This window comes from Bos indicus x Bos taurus, chromosome 21 (assembly GCF_003369695.1).
Source record: "Bos indicus x Bos taurus breed Angus x Brahman F1 hybrid chromosome 21, Bos_hybrid_MaternalHap_v2.0, whole genome shotgun sequence".
Lineage (NCBI taxonomy): Eukaryota > Metazoa > Chordata > Mammalia > Artiodactyla > Bovidae > Bos > Bos indicus x Bos taurus.
The window spans coordinates 39,267,419-39,293,179 of record NC_040096.1 but is presented as its reverse complement, the minus strand read 5'-3'; positions in this window follow the sequence as shown (position 1 = coordinate 39,293,179).

Sequence of the window (25,761 nt, the reverse complement as noted above, 5' to 3'; positions counted from 1 at the left end):
AGGAAACAGCCTAAGACTTTCCATCATCTTGTATTACTGGGCTCTAAGATATTTCAGACATGGAATCTTTGAAGTGTGTTTATAAAATCTCGTGAATAGATCTTGAGTAGGTTCACTTTCCTTGCCACACCATTACATGGCCATGCTCCATTAGTCCCATCTATGTTTAACCAAATGTGAAGATTTTCTAAGGCTCCTATCAAAAGGGATCAGACATTTGACCTGCAGAGCAATGAACCTGAGTTCATGAACCTAAACTAAACCTGGACACAGTAACTAGAGAGGAGACTACACTTTGGGAGGATTCCGCAGTAGATTGTTAAGCATATGACTAAGAATTACAATAGATATTTATCGTGTTGTTGAATTCCTAAACCTAAAAACTTGTTGCTAACTTAGTTTTCTTTGCCAACTTCTCACACACACCTGCATTGCATGAATTATTAATGTAAACAAATTACTTTTTAAAGTTATTTGTATTATTCAGACACACATCAACCACTTTCAGCAAGAAACTTGAAGAGCAAAACATGACTATTTAAACAGGAAAATTACTTAAAGGAAATAAAAGCATGATGTTCTGCATTTTGAATACGACTCTAGATACCATGCTATTTCCAAGAAATTGGCCCAGAATGATCATACCTGAAATATCCTCCTAAGACTCCCTATTGTTTTGATTGGTCTTATCTAAAGTAGGCAGACCCAAATCTGAGGAACAATACAGACTATTCCGATTTCTGGGGTATCCTATACACTAAAGTCAACATGACCCTGCACCTCTGGAGTTTGCTGAGAGTCACTCCGCCCAGCACATCTCAGACCCATTTCACTGAAATTGCCTCTTTGAACAGCTGCACTATAGCTACTGCCCACTGATGGGAAACTGTCTCTCTTGGATATGAATGTACTTGTTAGAAATCAGTGATCAATGCTGTTTGAATCTACCAACAGATTTAAGTTGGCCCTCACATCACAGTAGCACAAGCTGAGACTTCCCTTAAATAATGAGGAGTGTATTTCCTCTGAGCCCTAGAATGGCTTTATCTACATATGTTCAATAAGTTAATGTTTGAGCGTGTACTCTAGAGCTAGAACGCTTGGATTCAAACCCTAGTCTAGCATATTTATAATGTGTAACCTTTGGAAGACAGCTTGGCCTGTCCAAACATCTTTCCTTATTTTAGTTTAATCATAACTCTACCTTATACTTTTCATTCTTCATAGTAAGGAACAAACCATCTCTTCCTAAGTTTAAGTCTATAAACATAATAATGGCAGTTTTTTTTCTTCTTGATAAGTAGTGATGTTAATAATGGTTAAATATTTCTATGGCTCAGTGGTAAAGAATCCATCTGACAAGCAGGAGATGCAGGTTCGATCCCTGGGTCAGGAAGACCACCTGGAGAAGAAAATGGCAACCCACTTCAGTATTCTTGCCTGGAAAATTCCGTGGACAGAGGAGCCTGGCAGTCTACAATCCATGGGGTCACAAAAAAAACAGACATGACTGAGCACACACACACACACACACACACACACACACACACATTAAATCCTCACACATATTACTCCATTTATCCACACTCATCCTTTGATTTCATCTTAGATTTAAATAAAGTTTCCCTTAACTTGCTCACATTTCAAAGGATGGAGCTAGGATTCTTATGATAGAAATAGTGTTTTCTCCAAGAATTTCTTGAAACATGAAGGTTCAGATCATGAATAGCTTTTTCAATCATATGCTCACAAATTATTCCATTTTATTGATCATCTTTCCATAAACATTTTGAAGTTATTTGTGATATGTATGGTCTTTAAGTAGAGGGTACATATGATGACTTTCCATAGCTGAAAACATTTATAGTACAGAAAGGCAAAGTGGCAGACTTAAAGTTGACTATGGGCAAATTTTAGTAGGATTGACTAAACTTTCAAAAACAAGTGGGAAGGAGAATCATCTCATTGTAGATCATTACCCCATACTTCTTTAGTACTTTGTATTCAAAGTGATCTGTGATTAACATACTTCAAACAATAAGCAAAATATACATTGACTAGTCGATGTTTGCAACATGCTATGGGAATGATGTGTAAGAGATCAACCCAACCTGGCTCTCAGGTACATAACAGTGTAACCAGGAAGATAAAATTAAACTTCGGGGAACTAACTTGGGAAGATCATTAGGTATTAAAATGTATACAGCAGTCAGTCTATAAGTGTGCCAGAGGTCATATTTTTAAAATACGTCTCAGTGCATCTTGAGAGGTACTCCTTTATGAGTTTCTTTCCCTGCAACACTTTTGCTAGTTCATCCAAGTAAAGGAGAAAGTGAATGCCATGTAAGGTAGAAGAAGGGAATGAACCAAGGCAGTTTCTGTCAGATGGAGAAATATAAAGGCCTTCCATCTCTAGGGAAGAAGACAAGAAAGACAAAAATGAAGGAAAAGACATGATGTCGATCATGAGCATACTTTCTTATCATTCCTCCATCCTCCAGAAAATGAGGGAGCCAGGAGTAATACATAACAGACGTGTATGCATGTGTATGTGTATGTGTGTATGTGTGTGTGTGTGTGTGTGTGTGTGTGTGTGTTGAGTTACAGGTATTTATTTCAGTTTCACCTGCACATTAGTTTTACTTGTGGTAGTCAGAGATCATTGTTAACCTTAACTGATACCATTTTTCACACCACTGGCACTGGCTAACTTTGATGTATATTGAAATACTCTTTAAAATACATGGATTGTCTTAGATGATCACTAGGGTAAAGTGCAAAAATTGTAATTTAGACATCCAGAAAAGTTGCACAGATCAGACAAAGAACTCTAAGTCACCCTCTGCCCAGGATCCCACAATTTTCCATCTTATATAACTATTGTTAAATTATTAAAACCAAGAAATTTTATATGTTTAAACTCAAAAATAAATGAATAAATATGACAAAACAGAAGCAGACAGATGCAGATAACAAGTTAGTGGTTACCAGAGGGGAGAGGAGTGGGGAAGGGCCAAAATATGTGAAGGGAATTAAGAGGTACAAACTACTAGGTATAAAATAAAATAAGTTACAAGGATATATTTGAACAGCACAGGCAATAAGCCAATACTTTTCAATTACTTTATTTGTAGTTACTTTATAAAAATATCAAATCTCTATATTGTACACCTAAAATGAAATAATAGCATAAGTCAACTATACTTCAATTTAAAAAAGTAAGAAATAAACAATGATGTCATATTACTAACCAATATGAAAGCCTTATTACAATTTTACCAGTTATTCCACTAATATCCTTTTCTCTGGCCCAAGATTCAATCCAAGGTCCCATACTGGATTTAGTTGCTTTTGGGGGTTGTTCAATCTGTGATAGTTCCTCAGTATTTCATGTTCTTGACACATTTGAAGAACTCATGCCAGTTATTTTTTAGAACATCCTTCATATGTGTTTCTCTAGGGCTTTCTCATTGGAGAAGGCAATGGCACCCCACTCCAGTACTCTTGCCTGGAAAATCCTATGGACGGAGGAGCCTGGTGGGCTACAGTCCATGGGGTCGCGAAGAGTCGGACACGACTGAGCGACTTCACTTTCACTTTTCACTTTCATGCACTGGAGAAGGAAATGGCAACCCACTCCAGTGTTCTTGCCTGGAGAATCCCAGAGCCTGGGGAGCCTGGTGGGCTGCCATCTATGGGGTCACACGGAGTCGGACACGACTGAAGCGACTTAGCAGCAGCAGCAGTGCTTTCTTATAATTAGATTGTTGTTAATGTTTTGGCAAAAATATAGCAGAAGTCATGTTATGTCCCTCTTTGCTGCTGCCACTGCTAAGTCGCTTCAGTCGTGTCTGACTCTGCGCGACCCCACAGACGGCAGCCCACCAGGCTCCCCTGTCCCTGGGATTCTCCAGGCAAGAACACTGGAGTGGGTTGCCATTTCCTTCTCCAGTGCATGAAAGGGAAAAGGGAAAGTGAAGTCGATCCATTGTGTCCGACTCTTAGCGACCCCACGGACTGCAGCCTACCAGGCTCCTCCACCTACGAGATTTTCCAGGCAAGAGTACTGGAGTGGGTCGCCAGTGCCTTCTCCGTATGTCCTTCTCCGTACATCATATACTGGAATAAATTATGGCATTATATCTTATTATTGGTAATGTTAACTCTAATCACATAGCTAAATGGTGTCTGTGAGTCTTTGTTCAATGTTAATATTTCCCTCTTCATAATTAATAAGTATTTTGTGAGGAAATACTTAAAATTATACAAATATCCTATTTCTCATCAATCATTAATTTTAGCATCAACTGATGGTTTCAACAACATGTAAGTAGGGAGACAGATTTCACAAATATTACTGACATGTTTGTTTAATGGTGACTTTAATTTCACTTACTCCTTGTAGATTTATTCCTTTATATTCTCCTGTAAAGGAGAGTTATTGCTGTTGTTGTTCAGTCGCTAAGTCGTGTCTGAGTCTTTGCTACCCAATGGACTGCAGAGCACCATGCTCCTCTGTCCTTCACTATCTCCCCCCTTTTTCTCAACTTCATGTCCACCAAGTCAGTGATTCTATCTAACCATCTCATCCTCTGCCACCCCTTCTCCTTTTGCCTTCAATCTTTCCCAGCATCAGGGGCTTTTCCAAGAAGTCAGCTCTTTACATCAAGTGGCCAAAGTTTTGGAACTTCAGCTTCAACATCAGTCCTTCCAGTGAATATTCAGGGTTGATTTCCTTTAGGATTGACTGGATTGATCTCCTTGCTGTCCAAGGAACTCTCAAGAGTCTTCTCCAGCAAATTCAAAAGCATCAATTCTTTGGTGTTCAGCCTTCTTTATGGTCCAGCTCTCACATCCATACATGACTACTGGAAAAACCATAGTTTTGACTATATGGACATTTGTCAGTAAAGTGATGTCTGTTTTTTAACATGCTGTCTAGGTTGCTCATAACTTTTCTCCCGAGGGGCAATCGTCTTTTACTTTTGTGGCTGCAGTCATGTCCACGGTTATTTTGGAGTCCAAGAAAGGACCATCTGTTACTGCTTCCACTTTCCCGCCATCTATTTACCATGAAGTGGTGGGACTGAATGCCATGATCTTAGTTTTTTGAAAGTTGAGTTTCAAGCCAGCTTTTTCACTCTCCTCTTTCACCCTCAAGAGGAGGCTTTTTAGCTCCTCTTCACTTTCTGACATTAGTGTGGTATCGTCTGCATATCTGAGGTTGCTGGTATTTCTGTCAGCAATCTTATTTCTCGCTTGAGATTCATCCAGCCCAGCATTTCACATGATGTATTCTGCATAGGAGTTAAATAAGCAGAGTGACAATAGGCAGCCTCGTCATACTCCCTCCCCAATTTGGAAACGGTCCAATGTTCCATGTCCAGTTTTAACTCTTGCTTCTTGACCTGCATACACATTTCTCAGGAGACAAGTAAAGTGGTTCGTTATTCACATCTCTTTAAGAATTTTCCACTGTTTTTTGTGATCCACACAGTCAAAGGCTTTTACATAGTAAATGAAGCAGAAGTAGATGTTTTTTCTGGAATTCTCTTACTTTCACCATGATCCAGTGAATATCAGCAAGTTGATCTCTGGTTCCTCTGCCTTTTCTAAATCCAACTTATACATCTGGAAGTTCTCAGTTGATGTCCTGTTGAAGTCTAACTTGGAGAATTTTGAGCATTACTTTAATAGCATGTGAAATGAGTGCAATTGTGTGGTAGTTTGAATATTCTTTGGCATTGCCCTTCTTTGGGATTGGAATGAAAACTGACCATTTCCAGTCCTGTGGCCACTGCTGAGTTTTCCAAATTTGCTGACATATTGAGTGCAGCACTTCAATAGCATCATCTTTTAGGATTTTAAAGAGCCCACTTAGAATTCTGTCACCTCCATCAGCTTTGTTTGTAGTAATGTTTAAGGCCCACTTGACTTCACACTCCAGGATATCTGGCTCTAGGTGAGTGATCACACAATTGTGGTTATCCTGGTCATTAGGACCTTTTTTGTACAGCTCCGTGTATTCTTCCCACCTCTTCTTGATCTCTTCTCCTTCTGTTAGGTCTTTTACTTTCTATCCTTTATCGTGCCCATCCTTGCATGAAACATTCCCTTGATATCTTCAATTTTCTTGAGGAGATCTCTAGTTTTCCCCATTCTATTGTTTTCCTCTATTTTTTTCCATTGTTCATTTTAAAAGGGCCTCTTATCTGTCCTTGCTATTCTCTGGAACTCTGCATTCAATTGAGTATATCATTCCCTTCTCCCTTGCCTCTTAACTTCCTTTCTTTCCTCAGCTATTTGTAAAGCCTCCTCAGACAATCACTTTGTCTTCTTGATTTCTTTTTCTATGGGATGCTTTTGGTCACTGCCTCCTGTTACAAACCTCCATCCACAGTTCTTCAGGCACTCTGTTTACCATATCTAATCCCTTGAATCTACTCATTACCTCCACTGTATAATCTTAATGGATTTGATTTAGGTCATACCTGAATGTCTTAGTGGTTTTCCCTACTTTCTTCAATTTAAGGCTATATTTTGCAATAGGGAGCTCATGATCTGAGCCACAGTCAGCTCCAAGTCTTATTTTTGCTAACTATAGAGAGCTTCTCTATCTTTGGCTGCAAAGAAACATAATCAGTCTGATTTCAGTATTGACCATCTGGTGACATCCATGTGTAGAATTGTCTCTTGTGTTGGAAAAGGGTGTTTGCTATGACCAGAACTTTCTGGTGGTCAAAAACTCTGGAAAAACTCTGTTAGCCTTTACCCTGCTTCATTAAGGCCAAACATGCCTGTTACTCCAGGTATAGCTTGACTTCCTACTTTTTCATTCCAACCCTCTATGATAAAAGGGTATCTTTTTTGGTGTTAGTTCTAGAAGGTTTTGTAGATCTACATAGAACCAGTCAACTTCAGTTTCTCTGGCATCAGTGATCGGGGCATACCCTTGGATTACTGTGATATTGAATGGTTTGACTTAGAAATGAACTGAGATCATTCTGTCATTTTTGAGATTATACCCATGTATTGCATTTCAGACTCTTTTGTTGACTATGAGGGCTACTCCATATTTTCTAAGGGATTCTTGCCCACAGTAGTAGATATCATGGTCATCCGAATTAAATTCCTCCATTCCCAGCCACTTTAGCTCACTGACTCCTACAATGATGATGTTCACTCTTGCCATCTCCTGCTTGACCATGTCCAATTTACCTTGATTCATGGATCATAATCCTATTGCATAGGATTCCAGGCTCCTATGCAATATTGTTCTTTACAACATCAAACTTAACTTTCACTACCAGACACATTCACAACACATCCTCATCTTCCAGTGTAATTATATTTTTGCCTTTTCATACTGCTCATGGGGTTCTCACAGCAAGAAAACTGGAGTGGTTTGCCATTCTGTCCTCCAGTGGACCACATTTTTTCAGAACTCTTCACTATGACCCGTCTGTCTTTTTTTGGCCCTGTATGGCATGGTTCATAGCTTCACTGAGTTATACAAGCCCCTTCACCATGAAAAAGCTATGAACCATGAAAGGCTAGAGAAGAGTACTCTATTCTAATTATTTACTTTTCCATTTATATTTTTATATCTGTATAGTCATTCATAATCATTTTTAATCTAGAGGTTGTAGTTCAAGCTAGGGCTTACCTGGCGGCTCAGTGCTAAAGAATCCACGACAAATGCAGGAGATGCAAGTTCAATCCCTGGATCGGGAAGATCCCCTGGAGAAGGAAATGGCAGTCCTCACCAGTATTCTTGCCTGGGAAATCCCACACACAGAAAAACTTGGTGGGTTATAGTCCACTGGATTGCAAAAGAGTCAGATACAACTTACTAACTAAACAACAATGATCCAAACTAGCATTATTTGGGTTGTTCTCTAATTGATCCAACTTTGGTCATTGGGAGTTCCTAAACTTGGTTTTTGTGGTGATTTCTAGAGTTGCCCCATCATTTTGTGGATGCTTCTATACTTTCTTTTATCTTAAAATATTCCAGTCTTATCTTGTTTTTTCCTACCCTGGTCCTTTCCAGCACCAGCTATTTCTCCAAGGAGTCCTGGTTCCTTTTACTGGAATGATATTTAAATTCCAAGATCTAAGGGTTAAATGTGTTTATTGCTACTGGAAAGAAATTGTTTCTAGGCCCCCCCAGAGAACAAAGCTGGGAAATAGATGTATGTGTAATAACACATGAATACACACAACTGTTTATTTCTGTAACTATCCATCTGTGTGTATATATATATATATATTTTTTTTAAAGAAAACTGAGTTCATTCTGATATGTTTTATTCCAATTTAACATGACAATTCATTTTATTTTTTCTCATTTTCATTAGTAACCTCTTCCTCCGCCAATGAGAAACATGGTTCTTATGAATAAAAGACAGTATATTTGCTTATTTATTCTGACCTGGTATGAACATAAAATGCTTTTAGAATTCCTAACTTATACCCATGTTAAAGGACTTCCCACGTGGCACTAGTAGTAAGGAACCAACCTGCTAAAGCAGGAGACATAAGAGACATGGGTTCGATCCCTTAGTTGGGAAGATCCCCTGGAAGAATGGGATGGCAATATTCTTGCCTGGAGAATCCCCATGGACAGAGAAGCCTGGTGGGCTAAAGTTCATAGGGTTGAAAAGAGTTGGACACAACTGAAGCAACTCAGCATGCACACACCCCTGTTAGAAACAAATTTACTAAACAGATTGCAGCATTTGTAGGAAACTTTTTTGTTTGTTTGTCTTTAGATTTACTATATTTAGTCAAAATATTGCTTTCTACAGTTATTCACTTTAGTTCTTTTATTTCCACCTTCATCGGTGTGGTTATTTTATTCATTTATAATACAATCAGGTTCACTTGTTACTGTGTTTCCAGTTTGGGTTTTCCTTACACCCTGTTTTCTTTAATCATTTATTTATTTGACAGGTATATAAAACAATAACATGATTCTAAGAGTAAAAGTTATAAAAAATGTATAATCACAAAAGTATTACTTCTCCCTCAGTCCTATACTATGTTACCATAGCCTCTTTATTTCCATACCTTTTCTACTCATTCCAGTACATAATCAATCTCTTTAGCTTGTTTTATTCCTTTCTATAAGTCTTTTTCACAAATAAGCAAATACATGTATATTCTCTTATTCTTCCTTAATGCTTAAATAGTCACATAACTAGAAAGTGAAAGAGGAGAGTGAAAAAGTTGGCTTAAAGCTCAACATTCAGAAAACTAAGATTATAGCATCTGGTCCCATCACTTCATGGGAAATAGATGGGGAAACAGTGGAAACAGTGTCAGACTTTATTTTGGGGAGCTCCAAAATCACTGCAGATGGTGATAGCAGCCATGAAATTAAAAGACACTTACTCCTTGGAAGGAAAGTTATGACCCACCTAGATAGCATATTGAAAAGCAGAGACATTACTTTGTCAACAAAGGTCCATCTAGTCAAGGCTATGGTTTTTCCAGTGGTCATGTATGGATGTGAGAGTTGGACTGTGAAGAAAACTGAGCGCCAAAGAATTGATGCTTTTGAACTGTGGTGTTGGAGAAGACTCCTGAGGGTCCCTTGGACTGCAAGGAGATCCAACCAGTCCATCCTAAAGGAGATCAGTCCTGGGTGTTCATTGGTGGGACTGATGCTAAAGCTGAAACTCCAATACTTTGGCCACCTCATGCGAAGAGTTGACTCATTGAAAAGACCCCAATGCTGGGAGGGATTGGGGGCAGGAGGAGAAGGGGACGACAGAGGATGAGATGGCTGGATGGCATCACCGACTCGATGGACATGAGTTTGAGTGAACTCCAGGAGTTGGTGATGGACAGGGAGGTTGGCATGCTGTGACTCATGTGGTCGCAAAGCGTCAGACACAACTGAGCAACTGAACTGAACTGAATAAATGCTTTTTGCACTTTGCTTTTTTTACAGAACAATATAAACTGAAAAGATCTTTCTCATTTTTATTTAGATGCATGGTACTCCATTGTGTAGATGTAGGAGTTTACTCAACTGTTTTTCTTAGGTGTGAGCATTTAGGCTGTTTACAATGTTTCACAAGTATAATAAAGAAAAATTTAAGAGATTTCCAGTGAGAGAATTTGTTTCTATATCCTCAGGATATTGACTAGGAAAACTTCAATAATCTTAGACAAGCTCCACATCAAACAGGCATTAGAGTATGGTACCTAATGAGCTAAGAAGATAGAAACCTCTGGTGGTTCAGTGGCTAAGACTCCACTCTCTTAGCAAAAGGGGCTTGGGTTTGATCCCTGGTTGGGGAACCAAGATCGTGCATGCCACAGCTAAGATTTAGCATGTCACAGCTAAGACCTGACATAGCCAAATAAATAAAATAAAATGCTTTTTTAAAGAAGAAGAAGAAGTTAAGAGGATAAGAACAATCTATGATGGTAGAGCATCAGACTCTTCATGGCCCATATTTGATGTATGGGGCACCCACAGGCTCAATTGCTGAGACTACAAGTAGATCACAGTAGGCCTGGGTCCATTGCAAAGACTGAAAGATGAAAGTATTTCATGACCAAAAGGCACGACCAAGTTCACAGTCAGAAGGAGTAGATTACAGAATAATGTCCAAATGGGACCAGTTCTCAGTGGATTCCATTGAAAAAAAGTGTTAAGGTGAAATAAGGGTCCCTTCAGCAGAGGGAGCAGGGTCTAGAGAATGGTATAAAATACATTCACTATGAATTTCCTCTGGAGAACTTCCATCTTGGATGAGGAAGGAGAGACTCTTGGAGGAAGTTGGAATTCAGGGAGAAGCTAATCTTAACAGGGAGATTGAATTTCAAATCACTGACTGTTACCTTACAGAGACTATTATATTAATTATGTATTGCTGTGTAGTAAATTATCCCAAAACTTAGTGGCTTAAAACAACAAACATTATCTCAAAATGTCTATGGCTCATTAATTCAGGAACTGCTTAGCTGGGTGGTTCTGGCTCTGGGTCTCACATAAGATTATAAACAAAATGTCAGCCAGAGCTTCTGTCATCTGAAGTCTTGACTGGGGCTTCAGAGTCTGCTTCCAAGCTCATTCACATGGCTGTTGGCAGGAGACTTCACTTCCTCACTAGCTATTGGCTAAAGGCCTCAGTTCCTTGCCACATGGGTCTCTCTGTGGTCTTTTTTAGTGTCCTTATGACATGGCACTTGGCTTCCTGTAGACTCATTGGTCCCAGAGAAGGAGCAAAGAGAAAACCACAGTACCTTTATGTTCTAATCTCAGACATGACATATTATCAATTCCACCATATTCTTTTCTTTAAAAGTAAGTCACTAGGTTAGTCTTCATTCGGGGGAGGGGAATCAGACTCCACCTTTCGAATGAAAAAGTATCAAAGAATATGTGGACATATGTTACAACTGTAATAACTGTTTTAATCTGGAAGAGATGAGCTACTTATAATTAACAAACTAAAATTTGTTTCTTTCATCAGCAGGGCTTAGGTTCCAGAACAAGATCAGCACAAAATAAAGATCTGTTTTTAAATGTGTTATATGTAAGTTGTCCTATGATCTGAAGTGCTGAAAAAGACCATATACATTCTCAAATAACTTTTTAAAAACTTTTTATCTTGTATTGGAATATAGCCAATTAGGGCTTCCCTGGTGGCTCAGACAGTAAAGAATCTGCCTGCAATGCAGGAGACCTGGGTTCAGTCCCTGGGTCAGGAAGATCCCCTGGAGAAGGGAATGGCAACCCACTCCAGTATTCTTGCCTGGAGAACCCCATGGACAGAAGAGCCTGGAGTGCTACAGTCCATGTGGTTGCAAAGAGTCAGGCACAACTGACAGACTAACATACAAACACATAGCTGATTAGCAAACAATGTTGTGAGAGTTTCAGGTTAACACTTTCTTTTAACATTTATTTTTATTTATTTGATCACACTGTGTCCTAGTCACTGCACGGAGGATCTTCGATCCTCATTTTGGCACATGAACTCTTAGTTGCAGCATGTGGGATCTATTCCTAGACCAGGGATCGAACCCAGGCCCCCAGCATTAGGAGATCAGAGTCCTAACCACTGGACCACCAGAGAAGTCCTCTCAAATAAATTTTTAAAAACTGAATCTATACTACCTTTATGAAGTCACTGATGACATAACCTCATCCTGCATCTGTATCATCAGTAAGATTGGAGAAGAGTTTAAATTCTCATTTCCATGACTCTTGAATTCTACAATGTAAAATAACTTAGGTTTAGTAATAATAAACCTTGATAGAAAGATGTATATTCAGATATACATTGGTTAGAAACTCATTTCTAGTTACTTACTAGTTTTGTATGAAAGTTTCTAGGTGCTTCCATCTTTAACACCGTCTTCATAGTATTGATATATCACTAAAGCACCTAGCATAGTACCAAGAACATGGTGGATACTCAAAGAATGATATTATCACTCTATGCCATGCAAATATAATTATATTGGTATGGTTTTAGGATTGAATTTCCTAACCCTCATTCTGTTTAGAACTCTGCAAAGTGCTATACAAAAGTATCAAGGACATACAATCAGAGGGCATTGGGAGATAAACTTTATCATCTTCATCAAGTATGCATGTGTGCTAAATCACTTCAGTCATGTCCAACTCTCTGTGACCCTATGGACTATAGCCTGCTAGACTCCTCTGTCCATGGGATTCTTCAGGCAAGATACTGAAGTGAGTTGCTGTGCCCTCCTCCAGTGAACCCGAGTCTTCTGTATTAGCAGGCGGATTCTTTACCACTGAGCCACCTAGAAAGCCTATCAAGTATAATATTCATAATAAATTAAACTAATAAAATATGTTTATAAATACCTAGGATTAGAACACAACTTTTCAGTTACCAAAGGAAGATTTCTAAGAGTTAAGGACTCTGATACGGGAGTCAGATAGCCTTCATTAAAATAACCAGTTCCACACTTACTAAGTGTATGACTTTGGGCAAATCAGTAACTTCTCTGTGCCTGTTTCACTATCTATATAACAGAAATAATAGTTTCTTTCTCATAGGGTTTTGGGAAGATTAGTTAATACATTCAAGTAGTTAAATGAAAACCTGTAATATAGTAAGTGCTAAATAAATGTTAGCTGTTCTCATTGACATGATTATTACTATTACAATTATTACATTCATTTGCTTTTTTTTCTTTGGAAAAAAAGAAGAGTTTTAAAGTTAAAAACAAGAAAATACTGTTATTAATTCCAAGTGATGTTTTAAAATAATTTCTCATTTGGATTTTGGGAGATATTTTAAGAATAGTAAGGAAAGATTTTATTTTTAACCCTTCATCACTTGACAGAAGAATCTCAGAAAACCCAAATGTTGTATGTAGGTAAATTTTGGAGCTGAAAAGGTCCTTTTTCAGAATTTCTGAATCTGGATGAAGATGTATATCTGTTAATCGTTTTGAGGCCCAGCTGAACAGAGTGCCTCAAGGGAAGAGAAACTTGTAAGGAATTCCCTGGTGGTTAGGACTCCACACTGTCACTGCTAAGGGCCTAGGATCAGTTCCTGGTCAGGGAACTGAGATCCCACAAGCTGAGGGTGCAGCCAAAAAAAGGAAGAGTTGTAGCTACTTTTGTGGTCCTAAAGTGATCATGATTCTCCCTGCTTCTGCAGCCCTCCGTCCTCCATGTGCTAATCACTGACCAGAACTTTCACAAGATTATTGACCTGGTTACTTATTTCCAGTGATAGACTAAGCCCCTCACAGGGCTTTCCCTGGTGGCTCAGTCGTAAAGAATTTGCCTGGCAGTGCAAGAGACTAAGGTTCTATCTCTGGGTCGGGAAGATCCCCTGGAGAAGGAAATGGTGACCCCCTCCAGTATTCTTGCCTGGGAAAAATCCCATGGACAGAGGAGCCTGGTGGGCTGCAGTCCATGGAGTAGCAAAAGAGTCACACATGACTTAGAGACTAAACAATAACACTAAACGCCTCAACAAGGAAGAGTTGAAGTTCCTGAATATGAGAGAAATTGCCATGGGGTTAAGTATGGCCAAGAAAGCTTGCTTCAAAACCTAGGAAAATAACACTAGCTTTTCCCCATACCATATATTTTGAAAGCTTGATTCAACTGAGAATTTTACACAAAAACAAAAATCAGCTTCAAATATGCATTGATTATTACTGGAAAAATATAGAATTTAAGCTGAAAAATTTTTAAAGTCACAACTTTGCACAGTATAGTGGTAGCCTCTTCTGGCTGACAGAGGTCTAGTCGTCTAAGTGAATATCACCCCAGCCCAACTGTGCCTTGTGGGAAAAACTTGTCCAGTATCCAGATATCACTAGCCAGTGATTATGAGAGTGGTCACATTTACAAAAATGCTCAGACTGTTGCTAGGTCTTAGTGCATATACATTTTATCGCACACCTCATCTTTTCCTCAAAATTCCCCTTCTGAAATTCTCAAAGGGGAGCTTCTCATGTTTTCCAGGACAAGTCTTACTTCTGTTTTTCATCTCTGCTCACTTCAGAGAAATCCAGTACTCATGAACCGTTTGAGGATGCAGTCACACCCCATTGCTGTTGCCTTTCTCCACCATCCCCACTCTGACTAACCCTTACGATGTGGATTTTGCACAGAAGTCTACAGTGGAGTGAGGAGTCAGAGATAGCCCTCTGGCTGCCTCCAAGTGGGATTTTAGTGGTATTACCAAGGTGATATGGTTGGAATTAATTTGTACTAAAATGTTAATGACTTATGTATAGTATTTTCATTGTAAATGAAGTAATTTAGTGCCTAAGTTTAATAGAAAAAATGATTTTTATTTTTTGGCCATACAATAAGGTGTGTGGGATCTTAATTCCCCAACCAGCAATCAAGCTCAGGCACACTGAAGTGGAAGCACAGAGTCCTAACCACTTAACCACCAAGGAATTCCCTGATTTTTAACAGAAAAAAGTCTTCACTGAAAAGCTACTACAAGAGATCGTGTGGATGGTGTAGTCTTATGGTGGTGGTGGTGGTGGTGAAGTCACGTCTGACTCTTTGCAACACTATGGACTGTAGCCTGCTAGGCTCCTCTGTCCATGGAATTTTCCAGGCAAGAGTACCAGAGTGGGTTGCCATTTCCTTCTCCATGGGATCTTCCTGGCCTAAGGATAAAACCAAGTCTTCCGCATTGTAGGCAGGATACTTTAACACTGAGCCACCAGGGAATCCCTATGGTACCTTTCAAAATCAAGAACTGACCTCAAAATCAATGAAGTAGTATAATTCTTGGCAAAGAAAAAAGGGATAAAAAGGAAAAAAATTTTAAATGGAGAGGTGAAGATTCATCTTTGCTTCTTTTAGCAATCAGGCAGCCTCTTGAGTGTGTCTATAAACTCCAGGTTTTTGTTTCATTCTAAGCTTTAAAAACGGATTTATAAATCTTTGCCTAGTTGAGATGATAGGTAATAATTCCAACGAATCAGAGTAAAGCACACTTTATAGGTATAAAATGTTTTGCAAAAGAAGGTTGACCTCTTTGCTGAAATTTGTAGACCATTTCTTCATATGCCTTCCTTTCATAAATAGAAATGAAAATGCTTATACCTTACACAATAATTTCCTCATCCTGGAAAGTTGTCATTGAACTAACATAAAGCACATTGACTCTCACCTCTGGTCTGTAGTGACGGAAAGAATTACTTTGCTTTCAGGCATAGTTCTTTAAACTTCAAAGTAGGTACTATCACACTCTAAGTTTGAATTGATTGAGTAAAAAGAAGTTTCAATTAATGTAAAAGTAAACTCAACTCTGAATCTTTGATATTCAAAAAAAATAGAGTTAAAATTCTCATTCATTTTACTGAAAATGTATGGTTTTCCTTAATTCAAATGATATTTATTTAGCATGTGACTCAAGTAAGCTCCCTGTTGGATAGGAAAGAAGTTATATTCTTCAGGAAAATAAGTGGAACAGAAGTCTCTCTAGTGCAATAAGGGTTGACAACAGGAAAGTGACAGGCACAGAAGTGATTAATAAAGGAGGCTAATTTAAAAACTAAGATAGAATTAGAGGGGAAGATTTTGTAGCCCAGAGAAGATAAGATATTTTGTGAAAAATCATTAATGCTTGTATAAAATAAAGCTTTTATGGAAGTAATTCTTAGCTTATTAAATTTAGTACACTATAACTCTGCAAAAAAATATTTTTTTACCTGTTAGTCTGGAGTAGGTTCTTTATGAAGAGAGCAAAATGTTCCAGATTTCATTTCTTGCCCTTTTTGTGTGCACAGCTCATCATAGAAGAAGGTGTTCTCACTCTGAGATCTTTCTGTTTAAGAAAAATAATCAGTGTCGCAAACTAGAAATGGACCCATTCTAGGAACTGCACCCTCTAGACATAAGTCATTTTATGTGACTTTGAAGTTTTTTTTAAAAGGCGACTCAGATTGAGGCCCATTCTACTGAAATGAAGTGGAGGGAGGAACCACACTTTTTCTGAAGTTCTTGGTGTCTGAAACCATGGCATCAATATGAAGTATTTCAAGATTTAAATTTAAGAAAAAGCAAAATAAAAAAACAGCAGAACTCTAGTTGATGAGATACAGTCAAAATGAGTGTGTTATCATAATCATTTGCATCTTTATATAAAGGTGCACCTCATCTAAATCTTCTTATTATCATCTTATACTTAAAAAAACCTCAACTAGTTCAGTGCCCACTGAAAATTTCATCCAATGTTTATCCTAAAGACATAACGCTGATATTTTTAAAGTACACAACAACCTATTTCACAATAAAGTTATCGATTTTATTAATCTATAAAACAATTAGTGAGGTTGTCTAGAAAAACAGTTCATTTAACTTGATGTCTATCTATAAAATTGAATCCTAGATTTTATTTTATGATAATTCATATTTTATTTGAAATGTTCTTTCTAACCATTTTAATTTTTAAAAAGAGGTATCCCCTTCAAGAAGAAGTAAAGATGTGGTAACAAATGATCTGGAAAATATGATATCTTTGACTGTCTGAAGAGACAGAAATCTTATTAGTATGCTTTTAATCTTTTAAAACAATAAAGAGAGTATCTTCTATTCACTTTCAATAGGACAAGACAATATTAAAACAAGACCATCCCATCAGAGAAGCTTGATTATTTTCTCAAGGTTTTAAATTATGCATATGACTGGTGACACAAATACATGTTTAAGTGGTTGCAAATTTAAAAAATCAATATTCCCAAAGAACTAAAATTATGCCCAATCATAAATCACAAATTAATTCACCTGCATATTTTGATCTACAACTTTCCTTATGAACACGAACATTTTATAAAAGAGAAGTATCTTTTCATATCACCTTATGTTCATTGCATTTATACAAATATTAATTCAAATCAAATGCAAGCCTTTTCAAAGAGGGGGAAATTAGAACTGTTCACTGTCCTCTCCTTGCCCAGATGATCTCGTGTGAGATCTGGACTGCCATGTTGCACCAAACCACAGCAACCAGGACCCATTGTTCCCAAGGGAAACAGCCTATGCGGGAATGCAATAGTGCGCCCTGCAAGGAACGTGGAAAATAGCATATGTCACTACTGTACGGAACACAACAGACAATTATGATTCAACTGTCCAAATTATAATCAGTTTGACAAATGTCCACAAGCGTCTTCATTCTATTTTATATTTTCCCTAAGACAAGGCAATCACACAACCAGACAATTCCATCAGGGAAGCTTGTTAGCTGCTTAGTCTGTTAAACCCTGGTTGCCATAGCATCTAGAGTTGAAAAAGCTGCAGATTGGCATGAAAAAGCATGTCGACAATTGCCCTGTCACAGCATGCAAGCCAGGTCTGCTCAAAGGCAGCACACTACAAGTTTTCTTTCCCAGTTTGCACTACCCCATGCTGTTTAATAATATCCATTTACTGGTATTGGGATTGATCTAGCACAGTGTAAAATTCACATCTAGTGAGACTTTGCTTTTCACATGGAGTGAAATTCTTTAACAAATGGGAGTATGGCAATTAATTTAGAAATGTAATACTGTATATACTAAGAAGTATATTTAGATTTAATAGAGAAACTGTCCAAAATTTTAATGCACAGTTCTTTAAAGAGCCAAACAGTTTTACTTGGCAATTTTTCAGTTGACTTTCTAGTCATTTATGAAACCTAGTCATACTTTGGAGATGACAGACAGCATTCAAAATTCAGTAGTACATTTTAAGCATGTTTTAATCATACCATAGTCATTTCTTCTTTACATGCATGGTATAATTTAATTAAGGATATGCATTTCTAAAATAACTATAATTTAATTAAAGATTAATATCATGAACATTAAAATTATAGTCTAGAGAGCAATGTGCATCCATTTTTTTCCAGAGGAATCATATACTTAATGGTGATAAATTACCATGTATTAATAAGAAAAATTGTGTTTCTACTGAAGGGTATTCAAATCCTTGCCAACTCTCAGATTTATATGGTATATGGATGTTCAATAAAGTAAAGCATGTTTACAAACAGCCATTGTTAACTTATCAGAACTATGGAAATATAAAAATGTCTACATAAGTTGTGAGACTTACAAAATAATTTTTGCTCAGAAGTTTGTGTTATTCAGTCTTTCCTTCTTCCATTATCTCCTTCTTTTCTAATCTGTCACTTCAGTTTAGTTTTCTTTCAATGCCACAGAGAAAAGAAATATCTTAAGATTCGTGCTCGGGAGCAAATTAACCTGGCAAACTAATAAGTGTTTCTAATATAGATATTTGTCTATGTTTTCTACAATACTTGTTCTTTCCATTAATATCCACTGCTTTGCTCACCAAATGTCACAAAATCATATTTAATTAAGTAGAGTTTCATTTTCTTGAACTTTACATGGCAAAAAGTTGATAATTTAAGCACAATGCAAGAAAGGATAGTTAATATTTACACTAAAATAGAGATGCTGAAGTAATGATTACTTTTCTTATTCCTGAACTATTGAAGACCTTTTTATTCCTAAAGAAGATTATCAAAGATTTTTTTAGACAAAATAATCAAAGAATAACACATTGCGCTTTACATGTACATATAAGTAGATGAGTATGGAAATAGTGTTAATGAGTGAGCCTCTTCAGTAAAATTCAGTATAAATTTAAATCTGTCATTTTCTAGGAATTCTCAAAAATCTCAAATCTTGGGATGAAACTTGGTTCACATATGGTGTCCATGAATGTGTTTTCTTATACCACATCTTCCAGTTTTTTAAAAGAGAGGAAAGCTGTTTACTTGTTAAAGGTCTTTTTATAAGCTTTGATGACTCAAAAACACCTTCATTTTAACACATGGAATTTGGCAAAGAACTTAACCATGTTACCATTTGAAAGACTTTGATATTTTGAAAAAGAGAGAATTAAAACAACAGAGATTGAAACTCAAGTTGGCTTTTGTGTATAGAACATAATTTTCTCAAGTATATTTTTTAGTATAAGGATTTACTATTGAAATGTATCTGCCAGAACACTATAACATATCAAAACTATAGTTGTCCGGAATGAACAATGGTGAATAGAGCCTCAACCTGTACTCTGGTGTATCAAGTTAAACACACACACACACAAAGATTCTTGGTATACCATCACAGTAATCTAAATAGATAAATGTGTATGTCAAATAAAAAGCTTAACAAAAGGTTGAAACAAAATGTCTTCTAATTACGCTTTTCCAGAAAGATAGTACTCAAACTTTACTTCCCATTCCCGTAATTCACATGCAGTACAGAACAGTGCTGTTCTTCCAGTCGGATTAAAGGAGCTACCACCTCTACACAAGTCTTTAAAATGTGTATTTTCGGTCCTCTAAGTATTTGGTTTGCAGAATTCCACAAACTCGATAGCATGGAAATGAAAGTTTTTGCCTTAACTCAGAGTACCTTTGCTTTAGTCAGGATGTCTCAGATGTTCCCTGTAACTCAAATGCTGCTTTTGTCATTGATTTACAAACATGTGCTGTTCTTTATAACTGTGCTGTATTCATATTCTCCATTCCCACTACTTAAAAATCTGTTAAAACTGCATTTTTTTATATCTAGATTACTTCCTGTAGATTCTTCTGCTCTAAAGTTGGAAATTATGTGATCCTTTCTGAATTACTTCAAACATTTCATTGGATATCATTAATATTTTTGGACCTCCTCTACAAATAATCTCCCTTTCAGTCCTTTTGATTTTTGCTGAATGAAATTACACGAGAAAATGTTGATAAATCTAAAAAGAAATCCATAAAATGAAAGACACAAATTTGACCTGTGGTAGCAAAGAGGTGGTATCTTGCAATGGCATCAGTTCCTTTCATAATACAAAGGGTAAATGTCCTAATAAAGACACTAAACTGAACTGCTTTATTTCGTAAAATTCAGGCACCCTGTTTATTTCCCCCAAGTGAACTACTACCTTACACAAAATGCAGGTTTCAAGTAAGCGCATACATTCTTCTGTAAGGTAGCTCTTGTTTTTCTGGGTGATTTTGCCTTATTTAGAAATTTTCTTCACCTGACTGAAAGCACATTAACTGCTAGATAGGCATCACACAGCCGTCCCCATGCTGTAGCATACAGCCGTGAATTTGCTACGATCTGTTTAATCAGCAGTGTATTGATTTTCCGCAGCTTTCCTTCATTTTAGCCCCATAGCAGGCTTCTGTAATTTCCTTTGGACAAAGTGTAACCAAACTGTGCTAAGTGATGTTGATTTGCAGGCAAAAGTAAAGGGGTAAATATAAATTAACAAGCTATAAACATTTTACAAGTGGGGAGTCAATAAAAACAGTGTCTGCAGTTTCTTTTAGAAAAAATGATTTGAAGCAGATTGTTAACAAACGTGTCCAAAGAAACTGACATGAGTCTGAGAATAATTTTTGCGCTTTGTGATTAAGAATTGATCAGTCTAAAAGCCTCGGATGCAACTGAATCACCCATAAGCTGCTGGCCTGAAAAGGCTCAGCAGGGGCTGGTATTTGTTTGTTAAACTCCCATGATTCCAAGTAGATAATTGGTCTGTGAAGTTCATGGCAGAATCTGAATTTGCTTTCTTGCTTCCCAGCTGGCTGAGCACTGGTTTATAGACTTCTGTGTACAAATTTAGCCAGCAGCAAACCTCACATCTTTAATATAAAAGGTGTTTTGTTGTGTTTTTCAGGTGTTGAGTGGAAAGCCCACACTCCAGAAGCTCATTAAAAGGGCCAAGTTACAGTACAGGTTTATTTCTGTCACAGCGTTTCTGAAAACAGTGACAAGGATTAATATGTTTCTTTAGTACTGGAAAAAGCCTGACACAATCCCTTGTGAATTTGATCATCTGTTTCATTGCCTGTATAAGATTCAATCTCTTATTATATCCTGAAGTTACAGCTGTAAACTAATGCTGGTAAGAATTCATAAGCTATTGCAGAAGCCTGGGGCAAAACTAATTGTTTTATTCAACAGTCACTTATTTATTTATTATTTGTTTCATACTCTCCTATCATCTTTTTCCACTGTTCCTCCTCAAAGTCAAGATGATCTTGGCTCTTTGTCTACATGCACAGAGCTAATACAGAGACATGGGAAGTTCATGTTGCCAGGAGCTTTCAAAAAAGTTGATACAGATCAGTACGTTGTAGAAATGTGGCCCACTCTACATTTTTTTAATAAAACTATTCTTACTTTTCTTTCCTGAAAATAGAAATTCCTTATTAAAAAGCAATATCTGCACAAACATTATAACCTTTGTGTTCCATATAATCATGTGACTTTAGACTCTATCTGCTAGTGGGTGCTATGTTTCTGGGGCATGATTTAACATGTGGTACATGCAAATCCTGGTAAAGTGCAAACTATATCATAAAATGATTCTGTTTTACATCAAAGTAGATAGGCAAATAGCTATTTGTCATTTTCAAAAATTAACAGCTATAACAATGCACTATGGATACCATAAAAAAGTAATCTTCTAAATTTAAATTTCAGAGAGGAACCTCTCTGAATCTCTAAGTCAGTTTCTTTCTCTTTCTCAAGTCATTTGTAGAGAAATATTTATTCCCTACCTATCAGTTTTTGTTATTATGGCAAATTACATGTGACATTAAAAATTTACATGCAAAAATTTATATTCAAAATTTCAAACTCTAATGCAAGTGCATAATAAGACACAAACAGAACAATTCCTAATAATTCATTTGTATACACTTTAATAAAGTTGGTAGAAATTAATGCAAGACTAGACAGAAGTATGTTCAGGGAGTGTTTGAAATTACACATTAGGCTTCCATTCTTAACAGAAGTTGGGTGCTAATTCCCTATGCATCACAGACATTTTAACCCATAATAACTGATTGTAAATACAGTATGAAGCTAGCTGTAGCCTTATTTACACCTGCCAATTTGCTGCCCTCCAGCACTAAAAACAAAAACAAAATGGTAGCACAAGAACTGCCAAGCAAAACACACTCTGCCCCTCATATACACTCCTTTCCATTTCCACAAACAGAGCCTCTTGCTTCTTGTTTCCCATCAACAGATTCAACTATGGGATTTGAAATAAAGGAGAAAGACGCATGACATAACAATAACAAATAATTGTTAAAATGATCATCTCTTTCAAATGCGTCCTCTTAAAACACTGTAAGTACTGTAAGCTCCTCACAGCACTATTAACTGAGGGAAGCAACACACGTGCCATGCGATGCATATGTTGCAACGGCAGCCACTTATTTTTACTGGATAGCTCCAAAATTTGCACTCAATTTTGTTCATATAATAAAAGTCCACGTTATGTGTTAAAAAGAAAAATCAAAGATATTCGGTTGACAAAGTTGCACTTTCTGTTTTTTATCCCCCGTGCCTTTCCATCATATCTCATTTACGTAAATTGTGACAGTCCAATTATTTCTGTTTCTACTGTTTTTTAGAAGCTTAAAGCATTTGTCAAAATTTTAGAGAGGCTTTCCCTACTACCTTAATTCAATAAAAATAATTTCTGCTAAATGTTAGACAGTAGTTTACCCTTCTATTGAGGACAGTAGTGCTTTGCATATATTACTTAACTTATATATATTAAAACAGTAACATAAGCTTATAATAATGACTTGCATATATAATGATATGAATAATTTGTGTATCAATAGCATCTTTTTTTCAGTGAGCTCAGTGCCTGTTATTTGATACTGAACTCTATCCTTAAATATTCAATAAATTGAGAACCAAAAGAACTCATACATTAGACCAGAGTAGTTACCAGAGGGTAAAGGGTAGGGAGAACAAAATGGGTAGAGGGGATAGATGAAAATTAAATTTTGGATGGTGAGTACATGTAGCATGTACAGAAGTTGAAATAGAATGTTGTACAAATGAAACTTATAAACTAATGTTACTTCAAGAAAAAATAAATTTTAAAAAGTACACATACATCTTAATGAGCTTTTTAAGGTTGTTGAGAACAATTATTATTTTTATCACATAGAAAAGACTGAAGATTACTCCATGGACAAAAATTGGTGGCTAAGCCAATATTAGAATTTCATAGACTTTAGATCACATCTTAAAATTTTATGTCAAAAGCTTATGATTTTTAAGGCTGGTAAGCACATATGTAGAGATCTATGTGTTATTGGCTAAAGTGTAGGACCCTGAGGACAAGATAAATATCTCATTTAACTTTTAACTTTTAATCAAACATGTATTTGAGGAGGCTATGGCAACCCATTCCAGTATTCTTGCCTGGAGAATCCCCATGGACAGAGGACCCTGGTGAGCTACAGTTCATGGGGGTCACAAAGAGTCGGACACGACTGAGCAACTAAGCACAGCATAGCACACAAACGTGTGTTTAGTGTTCAGTAAACACTCATGAAATTAAACAAACTGAGGCTTTCAAGACATAAATCGCCAACATATGATATCTTAATAGAGTATACAAATTCTTGGCACTTGTGGCAACAATGACCAGTTCTTCAGGTCAATATGTTACAATTATAAATCATTGCACAGACAATGTGTATTGTGCCTTCTAATGGAAAAAGAAATGAAAAAGAGTAATAAATAAAATCCCTGGAGAAGGAAATGGCAACCCACTCCAGTATTCTTGCCTGGAAAATCGCATGGATGGAGGATCCTGTTAGGCTACAGTCCACGGGGTTGCAAAGAGCCGGACACGACTGAGTGACTTCACTTCACTTCACTAATAAATAAAATAGTAAACAATGTCTAGTATGCTGTATTTGGATGTTGCATTACTCGTGTTAATTAAAAAGATTAGGTATCTTAGGAGAGAAAAAGGTGAAATTCCAAGAATTTTCTTTTTCGTTTTTGGGTTAAGTATGTAAAGTATAGAATCCTATGAAACATTAGTAAGCAAGAAAGTAAATACAAGAAAAATTCTATAAAAGGCATGATTGCTATAGATTTTTGACAGAGTGCAAGTAAACCCATATCATTCATTAGAAATTGAATGTAAAAAATATAAAGTTTCAATTGTGTGGCTGTTTGAGTAAGTAAAAATCATGGCCTTAAATTTTCCATGAATATATATAAGAAAGAGACTAAAACAGGCATAATTTGTTGAGACAAACTTTGAAAAAAATTTCTACCAATTTCTGTTCTCATATTAAACTCTCAAGTGTTCAGGTATTGAATTAAGTAGTATAGGTCTATGATAGAAATCTGAAGCATATTTTTAAGGACAGAATTTGTGCCAACAGTGTCAATCAGACAGTGAGAAAGTACTGTTTATTTAGGATGATTAATGACTATCTAATGTCTTTGTTGACTTTTCTTTGCAGTTAAGTGGTGGTCTCAAGTTTATTTTGGTAATAAAGCACTGTTCTGGGAAATGAATTTAAACCTTGGGTTCTCATCTATTTAAACTTTAGATTTTTGTTAAGTGGAAATCATGCTTTGTTCCCTTCATTTCCTTTATTCTGCATTATACTATACCTTCTCATTCAAAAATGTCCAAACCGGTAATCAGATACATACTATAACTTACTGCAATCTGTAGCTTAACTTCAGAGAGTTAAGATAAGCCAGTGATCAGTTAATCAGTGTGAAAAGAGTGTTGCAGATCATACTGTATTTGTGCCCATATAGAACAAAGTAAATGATTTGTGTTTTCTCAGCTTTTCTCATCCACTATTTTTAATTTTTTTTAATTCTTTTATTCTTGAATATCAAACACATGACTCTACTTAATTACTTTAGGCTCTATGAAAAGAATAAACATCCCAATTAATATGTGTCATCAGTATAGGTGATATATCCTAGGGAATTGTATAACTAAAATAACAAGAAATAATAAATATTTACATAAGGTATACAGATACATTTATCTCATTATAACCAATAACAATACCATAGATATGGCAGTTAGACTGAAACTACTTCTTTATTCCCAAATCATAGATTATCATTTTTATTGAGCTATTTGTTTGGAAATTTAAAATATGGTTATTTGACTAATTGATTCTTCTTACAGGAAGCTATTCCTTTGGGGGTAAATTATAGCATCAGGGAGGAGACTGGCCCAAGCAAATTTCCAAGGTTTAGTCAACAATATTTGCGTGTGTGTATGCTCAGTCATGTCCAACTCTTTGCAGCCCCATGGACTGTAGCCTACCAAGCTTCTCTGTCCGTGGAATTTTCCAAGCAAGAATACTGGAGTGGGGTGCCATTTCCTACTCCAGGGGATCTTCCTGACCCAGGGATCAAACCCACGTCCTTTGCATCTCCTGCATTGGCAGGTAGATTCTT